The 19537-nt window shown below is 47.0% G+C and overlaps 1 pseudogene; it reads left to right on the top strand.

The window, feature by feature from the left end:
* The first annotated feature begins 18414 nt into the window (after positions 1 to 18414).
* On the top strand, positions 18415 to 19262 carry LOC142747761 (tRNA (guanine-N(7)-)-methyltransferase pseudogene; annotated as a pseudogene).
* Positions 19263 to 19537: the final 275 nt, after the last annotated feature.

The following is a 19537-nucleotide window of genomic DNA, read 5'->3' as shown; positions in this document are numbered from 1 at the left end:
CAGTACTATAAATGATGTGGAATAGTTGGGGGTCCTATTACAGATTCTGCACTTGGGGCCCCTGGGGTTAGGGTCATAATCTCTCAATACCTTATATATAAAGCAAAACCCCTTGACAAGTTTTGTGCATTTTTTTGGGCGTACATTGAGGTGGTGGGCCGGAGGTGCTATTGAGAAGGGCAGGTGCTATACATACCCCTTGTCTATCTTTACACATGTAGATCCGGTCTGGGCACGACAGTAATTACCAGCAAATAGTTCCCAATTAGGTTTTTTGTTTTACTTTTGTTTTCATGTAGCCATTACCAAGGTCCACCATGCCCCAATCTCAACGGCGGCACGCAAATCGCATATTAAATCATGGGCACCATGCAGTCTCAGTTGTTTCCTATGTTAAAAAAGATGGCAGCTTGAAGTTGCCTTATAACCACGATTTTACCAAAATTTGCGACTCACTGAAAGTTGCAATCTTTAGTTGAGTAGTTTAAAGGGGTTGTACCAGAATCGACAATTATCATCTATCCACAAAATAGGTAATTAATGTCTGAACTCTGGGGGCCCCAATGCTGGGACTCCCCCCGATCATGTCTGAGAAGAGAAAAAGTACACAGCGCCACATGGTGCAAGATAAACCTTGATAGGTAAAGTAATGGATAGCAATGGTAAGTTGTTACACTCACCGTAAGAGCTTGTACTGGCTGGTACAGCTTGCGGATGTAGGCAGTATTGTAACAAGGGTGCAGCTTTCAGTATCCAGGTACCGGCAACAATTGTATTGTGCCGCAAGTGAAATAGTAGGTAAAAAAAATATATATGTTTTCAAAAAAACATATGTTAAAAACTGGATGTTTAGAAAGCGCTACACAATTGGAATGATAATCAGAATGATGCTAATGGTGGATTTATTGTACAGAGGTAGGGCAACGCGTTTCAATGCTTATCCTGCGTCTTCACCAGGCCGAAAATAAGTTAAAACAAGCATAAACATACATCTTAAATGCACATGTGGATAGGGGGAGGGGATCACAGGCAAAGAGCCGCCAAAAACGAGACAATCAGATACACAGGTGAGAACAGATGTGAGTGACGTCATCAGGTAAAGACAATTACCATAGCCCTCGGATACATAGATCATATAGTTTATAATAGGGACTGAATAAAACGTTCTAGTAGGTAATCAAGCGGCATCAGTTTTGCTTTCGCCACCTTTTTTTTCCTCTCACGGCCACCGTAGCCCTTCAGGTTACCTTGACTACGCTAACGCCGGCTGGCCGTTTTTCTTCCTTTCGTTCCGCTCCAGCCTTACCGCTGACTGTGCCGCTGTACCTGTCCCAATTTCCATCCTTACTCCTCTGAACACCGGTAAGCCCTTTTTATAATGCTGTAGAATGTAAAATCACTTCTGTCCGCTCTGTTACTTCCCGTCATGTTTTACCTTGAGTTTTTACATTCTTATGTGTTTTGGGTTTACTGACCAAAACTGTATTTTTATAATTGTGCGCCCACCCTGTAGTTTTACCTACTAGTACGTTTTATTCAGTCCCTATTATAAACTATATGGTCTATGTATCCGAGGGCTATGGTAATTGTCTTTACCTGATGACGTCACTCACATCTGTTTTCACCTGTGTATCTGATTGTCTCGTTTTTGGCGGTTCTTTGCCTGTGATCCCCTCCCCCTATCCACATGTGTATTTAAGATGTATGTTTATGCTTGTTTTAACTTATTTTCGGCCTGGTGAAGACGCAGGATAAGCATTGAAACGCATTGCCCTTCCTCTGTACAATAAATCCAGCATTAGCATCATTCTGTTTATCATCCCAATTGTGTAGCGCTTTCTAAACATCCAGTTTTTAACATAAATGTTTTTTTGAAAAAATATATATTTTTTTGACCTGCTATCCCCCCGATCATGAGAACCCCCGTTATTCCTTACTGCGGACATTGTTTGGAGTGGCGGTCGAGCATGCACGCTGCTGCTCTATCAAAAGTCTATGGGAATAACGGAAACAGCCGAATACAGCGCTCAGTCCCATAGACATTGAATGGAGCAGTGGGCGCATGCTTGACCATCGCTCCATTTAAGCCCCTCCTCACTGTGGGCGGTGCAAAGAGAAGGAACGGGGGGCCAGGAACTCTGTTCTTGCGAACACTGGGGCTCCCAGATGGGTGGGGCTCCCAGATCAGAAAGTATTACCAATAACCAAATATTACCAATTATCACCTGTGGATAGGTGATAATTGTCGATTCTAGTACAACCCCTTTAACCACTGATATGCCGTGGTCAATAGCGACCGTACCATCTAAGTCGTTAGACAGAAGGGGTGTTCAGGAAAAAAAGCTCTAATCAGGTCAGTTAACCAGCTCAACTTATATGACCTAGTGACAGGTCCTCTTTAAATAGTTTATTTTAAATTGTGTATTTTCTTTTATATATATATACATACATATATATATATATATATATATATATATATATATATATATATATATATATACATATATATATAGACCGTAACTTGTTTTACGGCTATAAATCATATCTGGAATGGGAGGGGCACTTTATTGTTAAACGTCTTGGGGGCACAATCTACATACAGGGCATCACCTCAATATTCTCCTCTGTTTCACGCTGCGTTGATCCATCCTTATACGATTTTATATCACGTTTCCTTTTGCTACTAGATGGAATATGGAGATATATCCAAGTTGTCTAAATTGGAGAATATCCTATTTAGACAACTCTCTCCATGGTATCACTTCACATCTGTCAGCGCCAATGCAGAAATAAGAGATCTACATTTTCCTACAAAACAAGGATACGAGCAGAATTCCTGTGTGATGTGGGTTCTACAAGTAACAACGACTACATACAGATAAGAAGTAGAAGTCATTGTATTTCCTCAGTCTGGGTGTGTTAATGGGTTTTCGACCAAATTTTTTTTAATTTTTATTAATTATTATCTTTTAAAATCAGCGTTAATCCCGCGCTGCTGGTCTCCCAACACTTCTTCACGTGTTGTCCAGTGCCATGTGACCATGGCAGCCAATCACTGGCCACAACATGTTCATACTTATAATGATCTGATTGCTGCGAAACCCTGAGAAGAACCACTAGAGGGCACAATGTCACCTATATCACCCACTTTCCCATGACATTGGTTAGGATTAAGCTGACCCCAGGTGCCTCTGGCTAGTTCGGTAATTTCTGGATAACTGGTAACGGGATGTAATCAGACAGATGCGGTACCAGGAGTGAAACGTAGCTCATGGTCAGATAAGCCAGGGGTCGGTAACTGTAATGTAGCAGAGCCAGGTTTAGAAGTGTAGTCAGACAAGCCAATGTTCAGTAACAGAGATGTAGCAGAGCTGAGAAGGCAGTACAGTAGGGATGAAGCAGAAGAATAGTTAGACAAGCCAACGTTCAGTAATGGAGATGTAGCAGAGCCAATTATGCAGTACAGATGGTATGATGCAGATGAGAAATCGAACAAGCCGGGTCAAATACTAATACAAAAACACTGGAACACACAAGCCCAGCTAAGGTAAACCTACTAATTTGCACAAAAGCCGTTGTGTTGTAGATGTGATAGATATTAGATTAGCGATTAGATAGATAGATATGAGATAAATACAGTGGCGTAACTACCGCGGTAACAGCTGTAGCGGCTACTACGGGGCCCGCGCCGCCGAGCCCTCTTATGCCCATAGGCGTCGCTAGCACCGGAGGGGACCCGGCGCTAGCGACAGGCAAATACATGCATTAGCGCTGAATGGCTGGGCATGCCCCACCATTCAGCGCCTTACAATGACGCTGATTGGCGGGGCAAAATTACTTACCCCGCTAATCAGCGCCTTTCAACGACGCTATCGGCGCGATGATGTCATTGCGCCGCTTCCGTGCTTGAAAGGCGCTAATTGACGGGGCAAGTCATTCTGCCCCGCTAATCAGCGTCATTGAACGATGCGAATCATGTGAGTATGTAAAGTTTTTTGTTTTTTTCTAATACAACTGTGAGAGGCATTATATATAGTGGGGGCTCTATCTACAAGGGGGGTCATCTATATGTGGGCCACTATATACAGGGGGGGTTTATATGTGGGGCACTATCTACAGGGGTGGTCTATATGTGGGGATGTGGGCCACTATATACAGGGGGGTCTATATGTGGGCCACTATATACAGGGGGGTCTATATGTGGGGATGTGGGCCACTATCTACAGGGGTGGTCTATATATGGGGATGTGGGGCACTATCTACAGGGGGGGTCTATATGTGGGCCACTATATACAGGGGGTCTATATGTGGGGATGTGGGCCACTATATACAGTGGGGTTTATATGTGGGCCATTATATACAGGGGTGGTCTATATGTGGGCCACTATATACAGGGGGGTCTATATGTGGGGCACTATCTACAGGGGTGGTCTATATGTGGGGATGTGGGCCACTATATACAGGGGGGGTCTATATGTGGGGCACTATATACAGGGGGGTCTATATGTGGGGATGTGGGCCACTATCTACAGGGGTGGTCTATATATGGGGATGTGGGGCACTATCTACAGGGGGGTCTATATGTGGGCCATTATATACAGGGGTGGTCTATATGTGGGCCACTATATACAGGGGGGTTTATATGTGGGGCACTATCTACAGGGGTGGTCTATATGTGGGGATGTGGGCCACTATAAACAGGGGGGTCTATATGTGGGCCACTATATACAGGGGGGTCTATATGTGGGGATGTGGGCCACTATCTACAGGGGTGGTCTATATATGGGGATGTGGGGCACTATCTACAGGGGGGTCTATATGTGGGCTACTATATACAGGGGGTCTATATGTGGGGATGTGGGCCACTATATACAGTGGGGTCTATATGTGGGCCATTATATACAGGGGTGGTCTATATGTGGGCCACTATATACAGGGGGGGTCTATATATGGGGAACTATCTACAGGGGTGGTCTATATGTGGGGATGCGGGCCACTATATACAGGGGGGTCTATATGTGGGCCACTATCTACAGGGTGGTCTATATGTGGGGCACTATCTACAGGGGTGGTCTATATGTGGGGATGTGAGCCACTATATACAGGAGGGTCTATATGTGGGCCACTATATACAGGGGGGTCTATATGTGGGGATGTGGGCCACTATCTACAGGGGTGGTCTATATATGGGGATGTGGGGCACTATCTACAGGGGGCTCTATATGTGGCCCATTATATACAGGGGTGGTCTATATGTGGGCCACTATATACAGGGGGGTCTATATGTGGGGCACTATCTACAGGGGTGGTCTATATGTGGGGATGTGGGCCACTATATACAGGGGGGTCTATATGTGGGCCACTATATACATGGGGGTCTATATGTGGGGATGTGGGCCACTATCTACAGGGGTGGTCTATATATGGGGATGTGGGGCACTATCTACAGGGGGGTCTATATGTGGGCCACTATATACAGGGGGTCTATATGTGGGAATGTGGGCCACTATATACAGTGGGGTCTATATGTTGGCAATTATATACAGGGGTGGACTATATGTGGGCCACTATATACAGGGGGGGTCTATATGTGGGCACTATCTACAGGGGTGGTCTATATGTGGGGATGTGGGCCACTATATACAGGGGGGTCTATATGTGGGCCACTATCTACAGGGGGGGTCTATATGTGGGCCACTATATACAGGGGGGTCTATATGTGGACCACTATCTACAGGGGGGTCTATCTATAGGGGAGCTATTTTTGTATTGCACTTTTTACAGGGGTGGGCTATATGTGGGATACTATATACAGGGGTGGCTTACCTGTGAGGCACTAGCTACAGGGTGGCTATATGTAGGGCACTGTCTACAAGGGTGGGCTATATGTGGGACATTACAGAGGTGGGCTATATGTGGAGCAGTATCTATAGGGGAAGCTATATGTAGGGCAGCACGGTGGCTCAGTGGTTATCACTATTGCCTTACATCTCTGGAGTCCATACATGGGCACTATCTACAGAGGGCTGTATGTAGGGCACTATCTACAGAGGCTCTATGTGGGTCACTATTTACAGGGGGCTATGGGGGCACTATCTACAGGGGGCTATGTGGGCAACTATATACAGGGGTGGTCTATATGTGGGCCATTATATACAGGGGGGTCTATATGTGGGGATGTGGGCCATTAGGGTCTATATGTGGGGATGTGGGCCACTATATACAGGGGGGTCTATATGTGGGCCACTATCTACAGGGGGGTCTATATGTGGGGCACTATCTACAGGGGGAGCTATATGTGAGACACTATACAGGGGTGGGCTATATGTAGAGCACTATCTATAGGGGAGCTATTCTTTAGGGCACTTTCTATAGGGTTGGGCTATATGTGGGACACTATATACAGGGGTGGGTTACCTGTGGGGCACTAGCTACAGGGTGGCTATATGTAGGGCACTGTCTACAGGGGTGGGCTATATGTGGGACACTATATACAGGGGGAGCTCTATGTGAGACACTATCTACAGAGGTGGGCTATACGTGTAGCACAATCTATAGGGGAAGCTATATGTAGGGCAACATGGTGGCTCAGTGGTTAGCACTATTGCCTTGCAGCTCTGGAGTCCATACGTGGGCACTATCTACAGAGGGCTGTATGTAGGGCAATATCTACAGAGGCTCTATGGGGGTCACTATCTACAGGGTACTATTGGGGAACTATCTACAGGGGGCACGGTGTGTGTGTGTGTGTGACAGTGTATGGTACTATTATAATGAGGGACACAGTGTATGGCGCTATTATAGTTAGAGGTGCAGTGTATGGTGCTTTATTAATTTAGAGGTGTTGAGAATTTTAACTTCGTTTATAGGGGCAGAAATGTTTTAAAAGTGAGAAGCTGAAGACATCCGAACGGAAAACTGCAGAAATGGGTCGTGGCCGGTAGAAATCCATCACAGAGGTCTGAACCGGTAGTTTTAACCCCTTGAACCGCCACCAATGCGGTAATACATGACCTGATAATATTTCCAAACATTCCCTTGTATGTTTCTTTAGCTGCAGCAAAAGCGCACATTATATGCTAATTACTCATTAGAGGATCATGGGGCGGTGCCGCTATCCTGAAGAGTAACATAGTCCTGCCTCCAAACCCACCTTTCTATGTTTCAGTGACATCTCCACGGCTGATACAACTTTTCTCGGATGCACCATTGCCTTGTGGCACTATACACAAGGGGGGGGGCTTTGTGGCACTATACACAAGAGGGAGCTGTGTGGCACTATACACAAGGGGGAGCTGTGTGGCACTATACACATGGGGGAACTGTATGGCACTAATTACAAGGGAGGGCTGTGGCTCTATCTACAGGAGGCTGAGTGTGGCGCAATCTACAGGGGTCTTTTTGTTTGTCACTATCTACTAAGGGGGGGCTGTGCTGCACTATCTACTAAGTGGGGGCTGTTTGGCACTATAAACAAGGGAGGAGGCTGTGTGGCACTATATACAGTGGGGGCTTTATGCCGATATCTACAAGGGGGGCTGTATGGCACTATCTACAAGGGGGAGGTGGGGGCGCTATCTACAAATGGGGTGTGACACTTTCTATAGGCGGGGCTATATAGCACTGTCTACAGGGGGGCTGTATGGCACATTTTACAGGTGGCACTATTTATAAGGGGGGCTGCTTGTGGCACCCGGGGGCATGGTCTATCGCCCGAGATCAAGGACGAACTAGCTGCCCGAGATCTACCATCTGCCTTGGATGGCCTGATTCTGCTAGCTACCCGGGTGGATATAAGGCTCAGGGAGAGAACTCATGAGGTTCGACAGGAGAGACGGCTTCCTAGATTGGCACCCATCTTCCAGCAACCCCTCTTGCCGTCCTCTACTGCCTTGCCCGAGGTTCCGATACAGGTGGATCGCCTAAAATTGTCTGTACAAGAGAAACAGTGCAGGCGCACCTCTGGACTCTGTCTATATTGCGGCCTCGCTGGTAATGTCGTGCGTCTGTGTCCACAAAAGCCAAAAAAAAACAAGGACTAGGTTTGGTTGGAGAGACAACCCTGGGCGCCACTGCATTTAATCGTGAACTCTCCTCCAAACTGTTTATTCCCGTGGCCATCATTGCTGGCAAGAAACCCCATCCGGTCTCTGCCTACCTGGACTCTGGCTCTGCAGCTAATTTCATCTGTCAAGACCTTGTGGATCTTCTCCAGTTGCCCACTGTCTGTCTGGAAAGGCCGTTGATTGTCGCCTCGGTAGATAGACTGCCAGTGCCTGACCCAGTTTTGTCTGTGACCAAGCCATTGACACTTCAAGTGGGAGCTCTTCACACTGAGCTCATCTCCCTGTTTGTCCTGCCCAAGGCCGTCAACCCTGTGCTGCTGGGTTTGCCTTAGCTCCGTTTGCACGCCCCAGTCCTGGATTGGAACTCTGGAGAAGTACTCCAGTGGTGTCTCAGGTGTCTCGACCGCTGTCTGGGTCATATCCATCCACCGCAGCCTTCGCCGCATCATTCATTGGCAGGATTGCTTTCTTGTTTCTCTATGTTCTCTGATGTCTTCAATAAAAGTGAAGCGGAGACTTTGCCGTCACATCGAGCATATGATTGTCCGATCGACTTGGTTCCTGATTCATCTCCTCGCGGTAGAGTATACCCTCTCTCCCTGCCAGAGACTCAGTTTATGTCGACCTACATCAAGGAGAATCTGGAGAGGGGCTTCATTTGTAAGTCCTCATCCCCGGTCGGGGCTGGGTTCTTCTTTGTCAAGAAGAAGGATGGATCCCTCCGACCCTGCATGACTACCGAGGCCTCAATCGGATCACGGTGAAGAACAGGTACCCATTGCCTTTGATTTCGGAACTGTTTGATCACATACGGCAATTTTTTTTTCTAAACTGGACTTGCGTGGGGCCTACAACCTGATTCAGATTCGTCAGGGTGATGAGTAGAAGACCGCATTTAATACACATGATGGGCACTATGAATACGTAAATATGCCTTTCGGCCTGTGTAACGCCCCCGCGGTATTTCAAGAATTTGTCAATTACATTTTTCGTGATCTCTATATCTGTGTTCTGGTGTATCTCGATGACATTTTGATTTTTTCCCCAGATCCGGTAACTCATCAGAGTCATGTCCGCCAGGTGTTGCTTCGTTTAAGGGAGAATCATGTTTATGCCATGCTGGAGAAGTGCATGTTTGAAAAAAGTCTCTTCCCTTCCTGGGCTACATCATCTCCGATCAGGGCCTCAAGATGGAACCTGAGAAGGTAAAGGCTGTCCTGGAGTGGCCACGCCCCGAAGGCTTAAGGGCCATACCACACTTCCTGGGATTCGCCAACTTCTACCGGCTGTTCATCCCCAACTTCTCGTCATTGACCGCCCCCATCTCTACCCTCACAAAAAAGGGTATGAATGCCAAAATTTAGATAGATAGATAGATAGATAGATAGATAGATAGATAGATAGATAGATAGATAGATACAGTGAAGGAAATAAGTATTTGATCCCTTGCTGATTTTGTAAGTTTGCCCACTGTCAAAGACATGAACAGTCTAGAATTTTTAGGCTAGGTTAATTTTACCAGTGAGAGATAGATTATATTTAAAAAAAAAAATGAAAATCACATTGTCACAATTATATATATTTATTTGCATTGTGCACAGAGAAATAAGTATTTGATCCCTTTGGCAAACAAGACTTAATACGTGGTGGCAAAACCCTTGTTGGCATGCACAGCAGTCAGACGTTTTTTTGTAGTTGATGATGAGGTTTGCACACATGTTAGATGGAATTTTGGCCCACTCCTCTTTGCAGATCATCTGTAAATCATTAAGATTTCGAGGCTGTCGCTTGGCAACTCGGATCTTCAGCTCCCTCTATAAGTTTTTGATGGGATTAAGGTCTGGAGACTGGCTAGGCCACTCCATGACCTTAATGTGCTTCTTTTTGAGCCACTCCTTTGTTGCCTTGGCTGTATGTTTCGGGTCATTGTCGTGCTGGAAGACCCAGCCACGAGCCATTTTTAATGTCCTGGTGGAGGGAAGGAGGTTGTCACTCAGGATTTGACGGTACATGGCTCCATCCATTCTCCCATTGATGCGGTGAAGTAGTCCTGTGCCCTTCGCAGAGAAACACCCCCAAAACATAATGTTTCCACCTCCATGCTTGACAGTGGGGACGGTGTTCTTTGGGTCATAGGCAGCATTTCTCTTCCTCCAAACACGGTGAGTTGAGTTAATGCCAAAGAGCTCAATTTTAGTCTCATCTGACCACAGCACCTTCTCCCAATCACTCTCAGAATCATCCAGATGTTCATTTGCAAACTTCAGACGGGCCTGTACATGTGCCTTCTTGAGCAGGGGGACCTTGCGGGCACTGCAGGATTTTAATCCATTACGGTGTAATGTGTTACCAATGGTTTTCTTGGTGACTGTGGTCCCAGCTGCCTTGAGATCATTAACAAGGAGAGAGAGAGATAGATATATATATATATATATATATATGTAATGTGGTCCTGAAGACGAAAAATGCATGGCTCCTTAACCCCATAATTCGAGGCGTAAAATGCCCGAATTACGTCTGAAAACACTGCGTGTGAACATACCCTCATCCAGGCAGGGAGTGAGTTCAGACTACAGAGGGTTTATTTGTAGTCTGTAACTATAGAGACACATAGGTCTGCATAGGAGCTGCATACAAGTTTTCTGGTTTCATGTAATGCTCAATCACTGTATACTGAAGTTCTACAACTTTCTAATATACTTTGTGTTTCAATTCTTCACCATTTTCAATATATCTGTTTGCTTTCAGTGAATGAGAATACTCTTTTTTACATCATTCTGCTCTCAGCTGAGAAGCCGTTACAATTGTATCCAGTCTAGACAATGTAACTGTATGGGGGAATTTATTCCTTTCTATGCCAGTTTTCTGGTGTAGAAAAATTGCCATATGCAATGAAAAATGTGACTTTAGGGTTTTTTACGGCACCGCCCTCGCCACTGTTTTAAAAGGGGCATGGCTAACAAAAAGGGGGTGGGGCCACAATATATATAATTTACCCCAGAAAACTGGTGTCAATTATAGTGGAAATCAATGCCAGCTACAAACTGATTTCACTTTGTTGGGCGTAGCAACGTAGAGACCCATACTGAACCCAGTTTCGTAACACCCAAATTGGGTAACCCCCCCCCCCCCCCCCCCCCGCGTCAGACTGGGGCTATGTATCAGTAAAACTAAAAATATGTATTAAGAAATTAACCAGCGCAGAATTTTAGTTCTTGTGATAAAAAAGTGGACATTCACGTCATAGCTGGCAGTGCCAACTGAAAGGGCTGAAGGGCTGAATCCCTGAGTCGCCTCTTTTTCTCCCCCAACATGATATTATTTGTATGTTATTTATTGCTGTGTTGTTTTTTTTGTTCTCAGCCTCTTGGATTTATTTGGTAATTACCTCCTCTTTTCCGTTTACCACTTTATTTCCTGTCTCTCCCGCTGCCATCTATTGAATATACAACATGGGGATAATGCGTGCCAGCGTTTATTACCCTCACCTGCATTGTGGGTGCAATAACGGTTCAGTAAGTGCACTTAAAATGAGTCGATTGTACATTTGTAAGTGTAAATAAAGCTATAACTGTCAAAGCGCTCTCAAGCTATTATCCAATCCTTCCTGACAAACTGCGCTCCATCTGTAATAATGGGAGCATTACACACGAAACAGCTTAATAGAAATGGACTACTCACGGTTATATTTCTATATATTGTATATAAACACTCCGCCGACGCTTTCAAGTGATTCGAGCAAACAAAATATTCATCACAGTGTTACAGTCATTATTGGGGAGGACATCGAACGCTTGTAGGTTTCCGTAATTCCAATGCATTACAATAGGGAGGCGGCTTCATGTGCATAGTCAGTTCTCCATGAACGCCCAACTGGTCCTAGCATCAGTGGGCATCCCAAGAGCTGAACTCACAACGATCGACAACTTCCCGTAACGTCTTCTTTAAGAGTAGAGAGAGTGCGGCCACCGGTACACAGATGGGACACCCCCGTTTTCTGAATTGGATCCTACTGATCTGGACGTGTAAATTGGCCTTAAAGGGATTTTCTGATATTATTTAAATAAAGGTCAATCAATGTATAAATTAAAAGTTCTACAACTTTCTAATATACTTTGTGCTTCAATTCCTCACCTTTTTCAATATATCTGTTTGCTGTCAGTGAATAAGAACTCTTGTTTACATTGAGAGGCTGTAAACCTGTACATAGCTAGTCCTGCTCACAGCTGAGATGTGGTTACAATTGTATCCAGTCTAGACTATGCTCTGTGAGCTGAACCCATCAGCAGCAGCTGCACAAATCTTTCTGGTAGTTTGCTACAATGTATCAGTCTGGAGTCCAGGCTGTTTATATCACAGAGCATTGTCTAGACTGGATACAATGTATCAGTCTGGAGTCCAGGCTCTTTATATTACAGAGCATTGCCTAGATTGGATACAATGTATCCATTTCTCAGCAGAGAGCAGGACTAGCTATGTACAGGTTGGCTGTGTACTCATCCGCTGACAGCAATCAAGTATCTTGAAAATGGTGAGGAATTGAAACACAAAAAGGAGAATTTATTAAAGTGATTACACATTGTTTTAATTTTTTCACAAGTCAGGAAATATAAATTAGATTCTAATTTATAACATTTCAATGTGCTGGCCACTAGAGGGAGCAGTTCCCAAAATTGCAGTATGGTCAATGTGGTAAAGCAACCTCATTGCTTTATGCTGCAAATTTGGGGTAGACACTCTCCTCTAGTGTCCTCACACAATCCCCCCTCCCTTATTCTGGCTAGTGCCAGGAGAAGGAGGGGGTTTGAATCGTCAAACCGCCTACACTGTGTGCCGCCATTTTCTGAACGACTGCACAGTGTAGGAGGATTAGATACAGGGCTCAGCAGACAATGTAACACGAACAGAATACACACATCACATACACAAACATAAATTATCTGCTCCTGCCGCCGCTGCCGCCTCCGCTCCTATTCCTTGCGCCTTCGCTTCCTTGAACATATGGCTGGAAGCCGTCATCTTACTGTCTGGCAGCGGCTTCTGGTCCACATGAAAATGTTGCCGGATTTCGGTCTGTGAACGAGCTTCGTTTTGGTCTGTGTGGGAGCGGCGCATGCTGCAGTGAATGGAACGGCTCCCGTTCGCATTCACTATGGGGCTGTATGTGCCGTATTCCATCTCTGTATGTGTCGTTAATCGACACATACAGAGATGAAAAAAAAATGGCAGCCCCCATAGAGAGGTAAAAATAAGAACAAAGTAAAAAGTAGAACATGAGAACACAAATAAATAAAATTTATGTTATTATATTAAAATCAATATGATAAAAAAAAAAAATTCATGACACCTTCCCTTTAAGGGTATGTTCACACGGCCTATTTACGGACGTAATTGACGCGGCGTTCAAGCGCCTGCACATGCCGGTACGGCTGAAATTACGGGGATGTTTTCAGGCTGAAACATCCCCGTAATTTCAGCCGTAACGGACGCCCTCGTGTGAACATACCCTAAGACTGCAGCGGAAAAAGTATGTAGCTTATGAACATAAAGAGAACAATGACAGAATGATTATAAACTGTACACAGCTAGAAAGCTAGTAAAAAAACTACAAATAATTATCCGGTCATCATCACACATATACTGAGATGAGACTAAATATAAACCTTTGCATCCTTTTTTTTATTGCCCCAATGCATCTAAAATAAACAATGAAGCATCTCTGCATGTGGTTTTGAGAAAAAAATCTCCTGTCGTTTTGTGTCTACAGCTCCTATGTAAACCTATATGTCTCAGACTACAAAGAAACCATTTGTAGTCTGATCCTGCAGTCATACTCCCTTCCATTTGTCCTCTACTTCTTGTTTACTTACATTCAGCAGGGTAAGAAGCAGGGAATATGACTGCAGGATCCGACTACACAAGGTTTGTTTGTTGTCTGTTACCATGGAGATGCATAGATTTGCATAGGGGCTGTAAAAACATAATGGTAGGAGATTTTTAATCAACAATATCTGCAAAGTTGGTTCATTTATCAGAGTAGATGCATTGAGGCAATAAAAATGGTTGCAAAGGTGAACATATCCCCTAATGTCAACTAGCAAGAGAAAAAATAGTGCGAAGCTGGATACAACCTGAACCGATCTTTCAATGAAGGGATCAAAGTAAACACAATTCTTCTGTATCTAGAGGTAAATACTGTAATAATTAGGGTTTCCTATATTCAGTACCATGGACAGGAGCTCAGCTGTGTGTCTGTGACATAGAAATATATTACCGGATGGTGTAGAGCAGTGATCCTCAACCTGTGTCTCTCCATAGGCTGTCAGGACATGATGGGAGTTGTTGTTTTGCATCAGCTGGAGAGCCACAGGTTGTTGGACAATGATGTTGCCTATTCACTGAATTTCTCTAAATATATTTTCACAAAAATGTAAATTTCATTTCAGTAAGTCATAGTGAAAAGCTTGGTGTCAGTACGGCCATAGCCCCTTGCTCCTTTTTTTTTTACCCTATTTGGACTTAAAGACCTCTCCTGACTTGTCTGTTTTAGTAAATATTTGTATTCCCCATGAAGTAACAATTCTGGAGCATCTTTTCTTAGGCGGAATTCACATGACAGGGTTTCCCGTCCGGGTGCCGGCCGTTCATAAATCGTCCGACACCCGGCTGCATTAGGAACAATAGACCCCTAATGGGGCTATTCACACGACCGATTTTTTGATGGCCGGGAGAACCGGCCGTCAAAAAATGGGACATGCCCTATTTTCGGCCGGGTACTCGGCCGCCCGGCTCCCATAGAAGTCTATGGGGCCGGGTGATACACGGCCATCACCGGAATGTGTCCCGAGTGATGGCCGGGTCTACCATCGCTCGCGCACTCTCTCTCCTCCTCCTCCTCCTCCTCACAGTGCAGAGTGCATGTGAGGAGGAGGAGGAGGGTCTTTTTTTGCTCCCTGTAGGAGTCGGAATCCGCTACAGGAGAAGTGCGTGACTGCACTGTCCATATATGGACACAGCGAAGTCACTCACTTCTGCAGCGGAATCCCCGACTCTATGGCCGGGGATGCCGCTACAGGAGAAGTGAGTAACTTCGCTGTGTCCATATATGGACACAGCGAAGTCGCTCACTTCTGCAGCGGAATCCCCGACTCTATGGCCGGGGATTCCGCTACAGGAGAAGTGCGTGACTACACTGTCCATATATGGACACAGCGATGTCACTCACTTCTGCAGCGGAATCCCTGACTCTATGGCCGGGGATTCCGCTACAGGAGAAGTGAGTGACTACACTGTCCATATATGGACACAGTGACGTCACTCACTTCTGAAGCGGAATTCCCGACCTGTGGCAGGGAATTCCTCTCCAGGAGAAGTCAGTGACTACACTGTCCATATATGGACACAACGATGTCACTCACTCATGCAACGCAATCCCCGACTCTATGGCTGGGGATTGCGCTACAGGAGAAGTGAGTGACTACACTGTCCATATATGGACACAGTGGTCACTAACTTCTGAAGCGGAATTCCCGACCTGTGGCAGGGAATTCCTCTCCAGGAGAAGTCAGTGACTACACTGTCCATATATGGACATTGAAGTCAGTGACTTCTCCTGGAAGGGGGGGGGGGGATGGGTGCAACCTACAGGGGGCTGTGTGGCATCAACTACAGGGAGCTGTGTGGCAACAACTACAGGGGGCAGGGTGGCATCAACTACAGGGGGCAGGGTGGCATCGCCTGCAGGGGGCAGGGTGGCATCGCCTGCAGGGGGCAGGGTGGCATCGCCTACAGGGGGCTGGGTGGCATCACCTACAGGGGCTGGGTAGCATCACCTACAGGGGGCTGGGTGTCATTGCCTACAGGGGGCAGGGTGGCATCACCTGCAGGGGGCTGTGTGGCATCGCCTACAGGGGGCTGTGTGGCATCACCTACAGGGGGCTGTGTGGCATTACCTACAGGGGACTTGGTGGCATTACCTACAGGGGACTTGGTGGCATTACCTACAGGGGATTTGGTGGCATTACCTACAGGGGGCTGGGTGGCATTACCTACAGGGGGCTGGGTGGCATTACCTACAGGGGACAGGGTGGCATTCCTACAGGGGGCTGGGTGGCATTCCTACAGGGGGCTTGGTGGCATCACCTACAGGGGGCAGGGTGGCATCGCCTGCAGGGGGCAGGGTGGCATCGCCTGCAGGGGGCAGGGTGGCATCGCCTGCAGGGGGCTGTGTGGCATCGCCTGCAGGGGGCTGGGTGGCATCGCCTACAGGGGGCTGGGTGGCATTACCTACCAGGGGGGCTGTGGCATTATCTACAAAGGGCTGTGTGTGGCAACAAATTTAAATGAAATTCATCCGATTTTATAACGGACAGGGAAAAAAACGGATGCAAATCGGGTCCAAATCGGCCGGTAAAAACGACAACATGGCCCGGAACGGAATCGGAACGGATGCAAACCGGCCGGGAAAATCGGCCGATTTTCCCGGCCGACACTCGGACCCTGTCGTGTGAATGAGGCCTTAGAACCCTGCATTGTGCTATTCCTCTGTTATTCCTCCTAGAAATGTATGAATAAATTGACAGCTGGGTGTTACCAGTTGGGGGTGTGTCCCTACCAGGGCCGCCATCAGGAATTTCAGGGCCCCCTACAGCGAAATTTTCTGGGCCCCCCTACCGTGGCACCGCCTGTTAACGGTATTCCGTCCAGCACTATATCATGGTACCCAGGGCCGCCATCAGGGGGGGTATTAGGGGTACTGATGTGAGAGGCCCGGCCAAACCTAATTGAAAGGGGGGCCCGGCAAACTGCCGCGACTTGCCTTTGGTAGAAAAAAAACAGGCCCCTGCAATGGGGCCCGTTTTTTTCACCAAAAGAATGTCATGAGCTGCGGGCCCCCCTTTCAATTAGGTTTGGCCGGGCCTCTCACATCAGTACCCCTAATACCCCCCCTGATATCGGCCCTGGGTGGCATGGGGGCCGTCAAACACCGCCGCCCGTGCGACTGATCGCGCGCACCCGCAAACTCCCGCGCATGCGCACCGGCGACCGCCTGGAACCGCGCACCGAATTTTGAGGCAGATTTTGACCTGCCCACACTATCTTGCCGCGTTTGTTGCCCGCGGCGATTGAGGACAGCAGACAGAAAACGCAGCGAAAAATGCATTTTCTGCCTCCCATTGATTTCGATGGGAGGTCAGAGGCGGAACAACGGCAAGAAAGGACGTGCTGCTTTTTCTTTTTTCCGCGACTGGCTCCCATTGATTTCAGATTAAATCAATGGGAGGCGGTTTTGGAAGTTCTTTGGTGCTGATTCTGACGCAGTGTCCGAGTCAATATCAAGGCCCAAAAACTCTGTGAACTGGGCCTTATTGTCAGGGCTTATTCAGACGAACGTGTAATATGTCCGTGCAACGCGCGTGATTTTCACGCGCCTCGCACGGACCTATGTTACTCAATGGGGTCGTGCGGACTGTCAGTGATTTTCACGCAGCGTGTGTCCGTGTGTCCGCTGCGTAAAACTCACGACATGTCCTATATTTGTGCATTGTTCGCGCATCACGCACCCATTGAAGTCAATGGGTGCGTGAAAATCACGCCCAGCACTTCCGCAGCCGTATAAACTATGACTGAAAACAGAAAAGCACCACGAGCTACAAACATAGAAACAGAGTGTCATAATGATGGCGGCTGCGCGAAAATCACGCAGCCGCGCATCATACGCTGCTGACACACAGAGCTGTTATGGACCTTTTGCATGCGCAAAATGCCACGTTTTTTGCGCGTGCAAAAAGCACGCGCTTGTGTAAATCCGGCCTTAGGGTAGGAACACACTAGGCATGAACACTGCGGATTTTATGCAACACATTTTATTGTGGAAAATCCGCAGCGTATTACAGTCGCAGCCGAGTGGGCGAGATGTGAACAAATCTCATTCACACGCTGCAAAAATAATGGACCTGCAGTGTGGCTTTTTAAGCCGCAGTGTGTCAATTTATGCTGTGGAATCGCCGCTCCTCTGTTGCGGAAATGCTGCGGTTCTGCCGCAAAAATCACAAAAGAGAAAAAAAAAAGGTACTTTTTTAAATTGATAAAGTTTAGACTTGCCCCGGCCGTAGTCCTGGTGACGCGATCCTCTATTCTTAGCGCAGCCCCGCCTCCTGTCATGACGTTTCATCCCATGTGACCGCTGCAGCGGTCACATGGTCTACAGCGTCATCCCAGGAGGCGGGGCTACGTTCAGAAGAGAGAGATGCGTCACTTAAACTACGGCCGGGGCAAGTCTAAACTTTTTTTCCCTGCAGGATTCCCGCAGCGGACACGCCTCCCGAAACCTGCGCCATGCAGTGAGAGGCTAATGCAGCGCTATGTCCGAGACCCCGGTGCAGCCATGTGCAACGGCGAAGGAGCCGGGGAAAGCCGTGTCCCTGCCTCAGAAACGCTATTACCGGCAAAGAGCCCACTCCAACCCCATGGCTGATCACACCTTCCAGTACCCTGTCAGACCAGAAGAGATGGATTGGTCAGAATATTATCCTGAATATTTTAAGCCTTTGCCATTGGACAATTCTCATGATGACCTTAAGGACTTGATGGAGGTGAAGAAGCAAGAGTATCGCGTTGAATTTGCGGACATTGGCTGCGGATATGGTGGATTGCTAGTTGAATTGTCCCCATTGTTCCCAAATTCACTAATGCTTGGACTGGAGATACGTGTAAAAGTTTCAGACTATGTGCAAGACCGGATCAAGTCCTTAAGAGCGTGCCACCCTGGCCAGTACCAGAATATTGCCTGCATCAGGAGTAACGCTATGAAATACTTGCCCAACTTCTTCAGGAAAGCACAGCTTAGTAAGATGTTCTTTCTGTTTCCGGACCCTCATTTTAAGAAGACGAAGCATAAATGGAGGATCATCAGTTCCACGTTATTGGCAGAATATGCTTATGTACTACGTGTTGGGGGGCTGGTGTATACAATTACAGATGTGGAAGAAGTTCACGAGTGGATGGTGACGCACTTCACAGAACATCCTCTTTTTGAGAGGGTTTCAAAAGAACAACTGACCGATGATATCATAATCGATAAATTGGGCACATCTACGGAAGAAGGGAAGAAAGTTCCGCGAAATAATGGCCAAAACTTCCTAGCTGTAATTCGACGTGTGGAAAACAGAACTTTCAGAAGTCCAGATTCCTAGCTGTGGTGTGGAAGTAGTTCATTCATCCTAAGCAGAGCCAGTCATTTATTGCCCGGCTGAACTATGAAAGTACGGGCGTTCGTGGGTGCGCGCTCGCGAGTGCGCACGCGCGGGAGCTTCGTTGTGCGCGCGATCGGGTGCGCGGGCGGACTGTTTGACGGACCCCATGACGAGGGGAGGGGAGGGGGCCCGCAGCAGCAGCAGCAGCTTACGACATTCTTTTGGTGAAAAAAAACGGGCCCCATTGCAGGGGCCCGTTTTTTCCTACCAAAAGAA

This window comes from Rhinoderma darwinii, chromosome 1 (assembly GCF_050947455.1).
Source record: "Rhinoderma darwinii isolate aRhiDar2 chromosome 1, aRhiDar2.hap1, whole genome shotgun sequence".
Lineage (NCBI taxonomy): Eukaryota > Metazoa > Chordata > Amphibia > Anura > Rhinodermatidae > Rhinoderma > Rhinoderma darwinii.
Note: the sequence above shows the minus strand (reverse complement) of the source record. Positions and strands in the feature narration are given on the sequence as shown.